Source organism: Phoenix dactylifera, unplaced genomic scaffold (assembly GCF_009389715.1).
Source record: "Phoenix dactylifera cultivar Barhee BC4 unplaced genomic scaffold, palm_55x_up_171113_PBpolish2nd_filt_p 000328F, whole genome shotgun sequence".
In the NCBI taxonomy this organism is placed as follows: Eukaryota; Viridiplantae; Streptophyta; class Magnoliopsida; order Arecales; family Arecaceae; genus Phoenix; species Phoenix dactylifera.
This window is the reverse complement of record NW_024067792.1, coordinates 1-9380: the sequence shown is the minus strand read 5'-3', so window position 1 is coordinate 9380 and position 9380 is coordinate 1. Positions and strand designations below refer to the sequence as shown.

The following is a 9380-nucleotide window of genomic DNA, read 5'->3' as shown; positions in this document are numbered from 1 at the left end:
ATATGAAAAGATATGATATGATATAATATAATATAATTTTGATACAATATAATATAAAGTTATGATATGATATGATATAATATAATATAGTAATGTATTATTGCATTATTATAATAATATAATGTAATATCGTAATGTAATAATATAATATAATATAATATAGTATAATATATCTATAGTATCATAATATATACGATATGATATAATATAACAGAACAATATATCTAATATATATTTATTCATACATATTTTGGTCACTATAAAAATTTTATAAAACCTAAAATAATTTTTGATATTTGTTGGAAAGTATTTTTGAGGAGAATCTTCATTTTGGAGCTTTTTTCAAGAAGATTTTTTTCAGTTTTCTGATAAAATCAAAATAATTTTTAAATTTTTTTATTAAATATTATTATACTATGCAAAAATATTTTTGAAGAGGCAGAAAATATTTTCCAACTACTCAAGAGCTTTGAAATAAACTACTCAAGAGCTTTGCCGAGCTAGACTACTTTGGAGTTTAGCTCTCAAAAATATTACTTATATACACGCGAGCTCAACCACACGCTTGCACATCTCCGGCTTCAAACTGGCTATTAGATCGCCGACTTCACCGGAAAGTTTGTATACGTACACTCATACCGCTCCAGCCACGTGTAAGATCGGGTAGAATATAGGTCCAGACCGTCCGATCATATAAATATACACGTGGCAATATCCGCAGACAACTGACACCTCTCCCGCTCTTATTTATCGCCTCCGCCGCCGTCCAATGACGCCCCCCCTCCCTCCCCCAAGACGGTATATAAGCTGCGACGACCTACGCCTCCCCCTTCCAGCTTCTATCTTCTTGCCTCCTCTCCGTTCTTCCCTTTCGGCAATGGCGGCCGTACGAAGAAGCCTCCATCCCTTTTTGGCTCCCTCTTTTGAAACCCTCGTAAGCTCAAAGAACAAGCTCTTTTCTACATCTTCATCCTTCCCTCAAGATTTTTCCGTTCTCCTTCTTGTTGCTATCCTTTATTTTTTTTTTCTACACCTTTTTTGCAGAGATATGCTTTCTTGATGAGCTCTCTTAATTCACAATCGAGAGTAGGTTTGTCTTCCCATCTTGCCCCTGGTCTCTCCTAGTTCTAGGATATTGGATTGCTTGAAGAAAATTTTCAAGAATTTTAGGGTTTTCGCAATTTAGGGCACGATCCTGGAAGATTTCGGCGGGGATTCGGTGGGACAGTGGCGTCCGAGGTAGGAACTGATATCCAGCCGTGCAATCTTGATGCGGTGAAGGCTGGGGATGAGATTGAGAAGATCCGGCATGAGTTTGAGGAGGCCAAGCGGAGTTTTCTCAAGATTCCTGTGGCGATAAAGGAAATGCCCAAGATGAATCCAAAAGGTCCCTCTCGCTTTTCACACACACGCACATTTTATCATTGGTCAATAAAGAAAGAAAACTAAAACTTTACTTCTAAAATTCCGTTCTATGTTGCAATTTATAGGTATCTATGTCAATAAGAATCTTAGGCTGGACACTATACAAGTCTATGGTTTTGATTATGACTATACATTGGCCCATTACTCTGAAAATCTACAGAGTTTGATCTATGACCTTGCAAAAAAGCACCTTGTTAATGAGGTCAGTTATTCAATGCAGTTCTTGATGCAAGGTCTCATACTTTATTAACTTTTTTTCCTTTTTCTTTTTCGATATACTTGGGGCACTTATCTTGTTTTGTCGGTGGATCTGGCTCTTTCAGCTTAAGTATCCAGAAAGTTGCTTGCAGTTTGAGTATGATCCTACATTTCCTATCAGGGGTCTGTACTATGATAGGTTGAAAGGGGTGCCTTCTGAAACTTGATTTTTTTGGGTCCATAGAGACAGATGGATGCTTCTTTGGACGTCACAAGGTGAGTTGTTTGCGGTTTGTTGAGAATATGTGGTCCTGTTTTACCTAGTTAGAGACTATTTATTCCTGGTTTTTATATGGTAAAAAACATAATTATCTTGCATCTGTGCCACTCAAAAGTGAGCTTTAATTGGTAGTGAGAATTGTTAGGATTTCTGAGAACTTGCAGTCTTCATCAATGATTAAACAATTGCTAAAGAAGATGCTGAACCATGCCAATTCTGCATAAGATGAGTCATATGGTTAGTAATTTCATAATGAGAATAAGGTGTAATTTTTTCTGCACTACTAGTTTATCGGCTTAATGTTTTCTTATCTTTGAATGTAGGATGAGAGTATATAATTTTTCATTATTTTTTGTCACATGTTGAAGTTTGATATTGGCCCATTGCTGTTGGTAATCTTGACTCCATGAGCTTGAAATCTTTGGTGTTGGAGTATCTGGATTTGCTGTTTTCAGTTAGCAAATTCAAGAAATAAAGCATCAGTTGACAATTGATGTTGAAACTTAGGAAGGGAAATCGTACATGTTTTTTGACATCTGATATTCCTCAGTGGCCCTGCAAAAAATGAAGAAAACCTTCTATTCCATGGAGATAGAGGTACTTATAGAAGCCATTGATTGATATATTCTTTTATTTCTGTTGAGATCATCTAAAAGGGAAGAATTACCTTTTACTTTGTATCTAATTGCATAATTTGAAATGTGCTCCTTAAATCTTGTGTAGCAGGGGTTTTTAATGATGTGAATGAAAATATTGTGTGACAAGTTGGAGCGTGCATCTTGTGATGGTCATTTAGATGTGTTATGAGCCATTGATTAATCATCTAGTTCTTGTGAGCCATTGAACAAATCTTATGGTAACATCTGTGAGGTTGTATGCTTGGCCTCTTTTGGTAATATTCTGGCGTAAAATTCTGGCCATAAGCTTCAGCAGTTATTTGGTCCTTAAGTATAAAAAAAGTAATCATGACTGAGTTCAACAAAGAGGAAAAAAAAGATATAGAAGAAAAGGTTTAATAGGGTGATAAATTGCTTGTTTTTTAATCTAAAGTGTGTCACTTGCATGCACCTCACTTAGTTGTCCTGCAGACATGTTCTGAAAGTTGATTATACATACCAAACAAGAGTGCTTTTAAAATGATCAAGTTGAAAAGAAAAGTATGAGTAAGAATATAAATGCCATATTTACAAAATGATTTATTGAAGGATCATGGCAAGGAGAAGAGAAAGGTCATGAAGAACTATGATATAGGTTTCTCATAGGAGATAAATTAGAAATTTTAGGTTAAGGATTTGGAAATGATTAAGATCAGAAGAGTTTTGTAAAAGAACAGCTGTAACTTTTCCCAGCTGATAGTTCTTTTGAGAAGTTGTTTTCTCTTGGATAATTTGAAGCTTCCAGTGCACACTGTGCTTGGTAAAAAAAAAATGTGTGTGTAAAGAGGAAGGGAGAAAATAGGGAGAACTGAGGTGGAGATTAAATGAGATTCTTCACTACTCGAAGTCTCAGACCTTCATATCCAGACATTTGTTGTAGTAAAGAGAAATGATGTTCATACCTTCCTAAACATCTGTAGATATGGTATATAATTTCTGAGCAATTTCCCTTTATTAGTTGTTTTGACATTTTACATTTATGAGGTAAGGCAAATTCTGAAACTCGGGCAAATTGAAGCTTTTGACGTTGTGATTTTTACATTAATAAAAATAGCATTGAAGGATTATTTCTTCTCATGATATCATTTGTGTTTTGTCGGGTATCATGCAGCTTAGCTTGGAGAAAATAAAAGAGATGTACGGCACCCGACATATTGGGCGAGATCAAGCACGTGGACTTGTTGGTTTAATGGACTTCTTTTGCTTTAGTGAGGTACATCAAATGTTCTAATACAACCCTGGTTTAATCTTTCTTTCTCTATGTAATATGTGCTATTGTGCTTAATGGTGAGGAAGGTTTGGTTCTTTTTCTATCTTTTCTTAATGTTTTGCTTATTTTTGATTGTTTTACTCTCTCAATATATTGATATCAGCAAGGTTACTCAAACTTGAAAACTGAGCCACAGAGTGAACTAATGAGAGATAATGAGTAATAAGGTAGTTTTGAAAAAACCAAAGTTCTTTTCAGTGACATCTTTGGTTTTTAAAATGCTCTTGAATTTTGGTTTATATTTAATAATCTACATTAATAATATTTGTTTTGTATTCCATCATGATTCATTCTTAGAATATTTGAAGCTACAATTTTTTGCAGCATATCTAGGCGACTCTTGAAGCAGGAAGCAACTTATTTGTCAGCATCTAACAATTTATCCAGAAATTGATGTAATCTGACATTCATATGTTTGTGATGGTTATTTGGTTAAGTTGAAACATAAGATGGCTGCATTTTAACTCTTTTGAGATGAAATCTTTTTACAAATTTTTGAAAGTTGAGAACCCATCATTTGGCTTCTGTTGTATCTGATTAAGTGCAGTTGGAACTCCGTGGTATCTAAAGATATGTAGTTTACTTGCTTGTAGCCCATTAAATTTGTTATTTACCCACATGACATCAATTTCTTTTGCATTATTAGATGGCCTGTTAGTGTTAGTGGTCATGCCATTTTGTGATTCATGTTGATGTAGTAGATCTTTTATTTACTAATATGTTCTTATATCTTGTAGAGGATTATTGTTTCTATGGGTGGGGTTAGTTGGGGCTAGGATCTCCAAAGATACTACTGGGTATGTTATTATTAGTCTATCCTGTTGATGCCCTTACTGCCAGAGTCTTGTCTCATTAAAACTTCTTTCTGGTTCTACCATACATGGTGAAAGCAGTTCTATTTTGATGAACTCTATCATTTAAAGTTTTTTTTTAATTTAAAAAATGTAAGTCCATCTCAGTGAGTCTCTAGTTATAATCCTTCTAGAATGTTGCCAGTGAATTACAATTCCCTCATGTAATTATTGTTCCACCATAGAGGGTGCAAGAAAAAGCTATTCTGGATTAATTTTATGATACCAAGGGGAAACTCAAATTATCATGGATTAAATATTGGTCTTATGATTTATTATGCTTCTAGATGAAGAGTAGATGCTACATTGCCTTTCCTTGTCTACTCTAGCCAATGCCCTTTAGCTTTGGATGATCGCCCACGTTGTAGGTTGTGTTTCAATACTCCAAAACTGCTTCAGTGAAAAATATGAAGGAGGTGCTAGGACTTTATAAGGATTTTTATTGTTTGAGATTTGTTATGTGTAGGGTCTGTTGGAACCGATCAGAACCAACCGGTTCAGCCTGTACCGTACCAGTACCGGCCAGCACGGGTATGCGTACAACCATTGAATTCGGGGTCAGAACCGAACGGCTCCTTGCCCATAACCAGTGTGAACCGATACAAGCCGGGTACTAGCACCGGAGAAGAAGAAGAGGAAGAAGAGGAAAGAAGAGGAAGAAAAATATGAAGAAGAGAAGAAGAAGAGAAAGAGGAGAAGAAGAAGAGAAGAAGCCTATCTGTCGCCTTGGGCCGATGAGGATCACCCGTCTTGCTCGCAGTTCCGGCCCCTTCTTTGCTTGCTTGAGAAGGGGAGAAAGAGAGAAAAGAGGAGGAGAGAGGGGAAGAAAGGAGGGGAAGAGGGTTCAAAAAGGATGAAGAAGAAGGGAAGAAAAAAAGAAAAGAAAAGAAAAAAAAAGCGCTCCGCGCACGAAGCAACGAGCCCACGCAGCCCTGCATGGGCATTTAATGCCACGGAATGGTATTCTAAAATGCATCCAGCGGTGTCCGCCCGCGCGCATCGCGAATTTTTTTTCGTTGGCTGGTTCGGTATCAGTTGGAACCGATACATCGGTTCAGTCGGTTCCGCATATCTTGGTTATGTGCATAGTCTCTATCTACGTTTCTAACATTTTTGTTGAGCATTTGTCTAAATTCAATCCTGTATTATGTTATACATGAGGTTAGAATTTCAATCTTCAGGTATATCGTCTATGGTGTATATATTCTTTGGTTTCATTATGTTTCCATCAGCTTTTTTTGTCACCAATTGGCGGTTCCTTTATTTTTATTTCATTTTAAGAGAGACCTAGGATGAGTATGTCTTCATTTTTGTTTTTTTTGTTCATTGGACTTCTTTGAATAGCTATCCATGTCGATGCTATTCTTGATCAGCTTCTGTTCTGTGCCCTTGATATCTCGTCAGAGTTGAATTTGTTGGTTGTTTTATGCAGGATATTCAATATGGAAACCATATAACATTTTGAGCAGGCTTCTCAATCTCTCATGCTCATTGTTCACATTATGTTGTTGCTTATGCATCCATTCTTGAACTAATGCATCAACGTATTTTGACAAGAATACGTGCGAACCTTTTATTCTTGAGAGAGCATCAACCTTCTATTTGTATGCACATGACTCTTTGTAAATTGATTTATGATTAAACCATCTAATATAATTTTTCTTCAAACTAGTGTATTATTGAGAAATGCGTATTATGGTTATCTCGTTTCATCTTGAACCTCTTTTTGATTATCCTTTCCTAAGAATTAGCTCCTGTCTCCTCAATGGATTGTGATCCATCTTTTTTTTTTTTTTGTGGGGGTGGGGAGTGGGGTGCTTCTAGTCTGATTGTTAGTCGAGCATAGTTTTTACTTGTGTTTACAGGTCTAGCATTCAGCTAGAGATTGAGTGTCTTACTAACAGCTGTTAGTTGTGAACCAATTTCCATGTTTTGTCATGCCACTTCTCATTTGGAATTGTGCTAGGTATCATCTCTTCTTCCTGTGCATTGATACTCTTTTTTGATGCGAGAAATATCAAAACTTGAATTATTTACCAGATATTATGAAGGCTGCAAGTTTTCTCATGCGGGCAGGACACCCAATTACAGCTAAACGTTTGTAAATGTGTGTTGATTATTGATATCTGCAGAGAGTTGTTCTTTTTTTCTTTGTTTTTTTCTCAACATTTCTGAATATAGAACTGGCTAGGCCATCTCTTGTTAAGTTTTTTTTATATAAGTAGTTGTGGGCAGTCATAAACCATGTGAAGTAAAATATGATGCTATGCATAGAGGATATGACCATTAAGTTGGGTCAATAGTTGATGTTATGCACTTAATGAACTCTTGTAAAATGCTAATTTAATATATGGTAATTCCTTAAAGATGTCATCTGAACTATTACGGAGATCTGTTTTAAGTTTACAGGTCTTTCTCTGGTAGTTAGTTCTAATAAAACCAACAGATCTTATTTCTGGCTGATGCTAAATTCAAGTTGCATGCTTGTTTGATGCTGTTGGATGCATACAGAAAGTTTCACAGGATCACAAAGTTGTGCTGGTTTTCCTGGTGCCTTTTTGCAAGGCTAGGCTGCATTAGGCCACTCCTAACCAAGCTTGGCTAATTCAACTATTTGGTGAAGTTGGCCAGGCTTTCATGACTGAAGTTTGGCCATCTTAGGACAGCGAGAGTAGGAAGAGAAAGGGGGGGGGGCAAGGGTCACATCACCCTGGCTGTAGAATTGTTTGGGGCTGGATGAAGCATATGTACGCTGGGACAGCATGTAGAGGAGATTGGGGCCTGTTAGCGGGCGTAGGATGGCCAGGTCAGCTGAAACAGATTGGTTTGGTTTTGGCCATCACAGGACAGTTGTAGAGGTGATCAGAGAGGAGGTGGACAACATTTGAGGGGAGGATGAGAGGAGAGAGCGAAATGGGAAAGGGAGGTGGAATGGTCTGTTGCAAGGAGAGAGGAAAGGAGAGGTAAGGTTTGCTTTTTTCAATTAATGATATCATATTGTATGCACAATATGTATGCATTTATGTAGGCATATATGTGATTTAGATCTCTTCCCAAGCTCGGGTAAGGCCAAGGGTGGCCAGTACCTGGCTCCATCTATTTAAGACCTTAGAGTTTAGGAGTAGCTGGATCTGGCCTAAAACCTAAATTTGCTTTGCCAAAGCCTAACCCACATAAGTGCCCGGTTAGGGCCCATAACCAGCCATACTTGCAGGTAGGCATCTCCTTCCAAGAAATCTTTTTGTGTGAGGAAAAAAAGATCACCAACTTCAAGCCTTGACAATCTAGTGTTTCACATGCTAATTCTAGAAGTTCAGACGCCTTATTTGTTATATTGACAGGATTGTGTGCCAATTGTTGCCTATATCCATTTTAATCTATGCTCTCTTTATGAACCAAAGTACTGTGAGATGGATTTTATTTGGTGTGAGCTATGAATTATTTCAGGATTATTTTATTTTTTGTGAATTAGACCTCCTTTCTCAATCCTCTTGTGCTAACAAGTATGACATTGTTTCTTTCCTTGTAGGCATGCCTTATCGCTGATATTGTGCAGCATTTTGTAGATGCCAAGCTGGATTTTGATGCATCCTATGTGTATGAAGATGTAAATCATGCAATTCAGCGCGTTCATAGAAGCGGTTTGGCACATAAAGAAATTATTGCTGATCCACATAAGTACCTAGTTAAAAATGTAAGTAGTATTAGCCTTACTTTTTCCATAATTTCCATGGAGAAGATTGTTTCTTTTGCTATTGAGATGTTGCAGAAGTGGTACTTTAAATTCTTTGTATCTTTTCTGCAGAGCCAACTGTTATGTTTTCTAAAGATGCTAAAGCAGAAGGGAAAGAAACTCTTCCTGCTAACCAATTCTCCATATTCTTTTGTGGATGGCGGAATGCGTTTCATGTTAGAGGTGCCTTTCCAAACACTGCTTGTATATTCCAGCAGTATGGTTCCTTATATGTTAGAGATAAATGATATAGTTGATCTTTATTGATGTTGCCTAGTGGTCCATTTGATTTAGAAGTCAGGTGACTCCGATCACCACTGTCCAATTTCCATAACTTGACAGTAGAGGCTGAGCACATGATGTATTTCCAAGTAACTCAAAAAAGAAAAATCAAAAGAAAATGCTTTTTACAAATTGATATTGCGGGAATTGCTCCTGATCTGGAACCTTCAATAGTTTCTTTTTTTTTCTGGATCTCCAGAGTCATCGAACTTTTCTTCCAGTTCTTTGAGAATGTCTGCTTCCATATATTCAGGGCCTGGACCTGTAGGATCTACATTCAGAGTCTAGTTCTTCAAGCATATTTTGAACAGAATGCTTCTGTTTGAGCATATGTTGTGTCTCTTCAATCTCACAAAAGCCCGCACTGTAAGTCATTACTTATCATCTAGAATACCCCGAAGAATTGCAGGATATTTCGTGGCACGTTTTGGTGTTTATCCCAATAGTCGCACACTCGCACCTATCTGATTTTTAAGGACAGACCTGCATATGTGAAGTCTGATTTTGTCATTTGTCATGATCTGAGCTAGGGTCCTTCAATCTGGAGAAACAAAATTGAATCTAGGATTATACGATGAAGGATATTATGATATCAAGGCTCCTGATACCCTAACAAAAAAGGGTAGCAAACAATAATAATAAGTTTGCTACTTTCTCCTGAAACCCTATGTGTACTTCTCCTTGC

The 9380-nt window shown here is 37.0% G+C and overlaps 1 pseudogene; it reads left to right on the top strand.

Moving 5' to 3' along the window:
- The first annotated feature begins 770 nt into the window (after positions 1-770).
- On the top strand, positions 771-9294 carry LOC120104010 (annotated as a pseudogene).
- Positions 9295-9380: the final 86 nt, after the last annotated feature.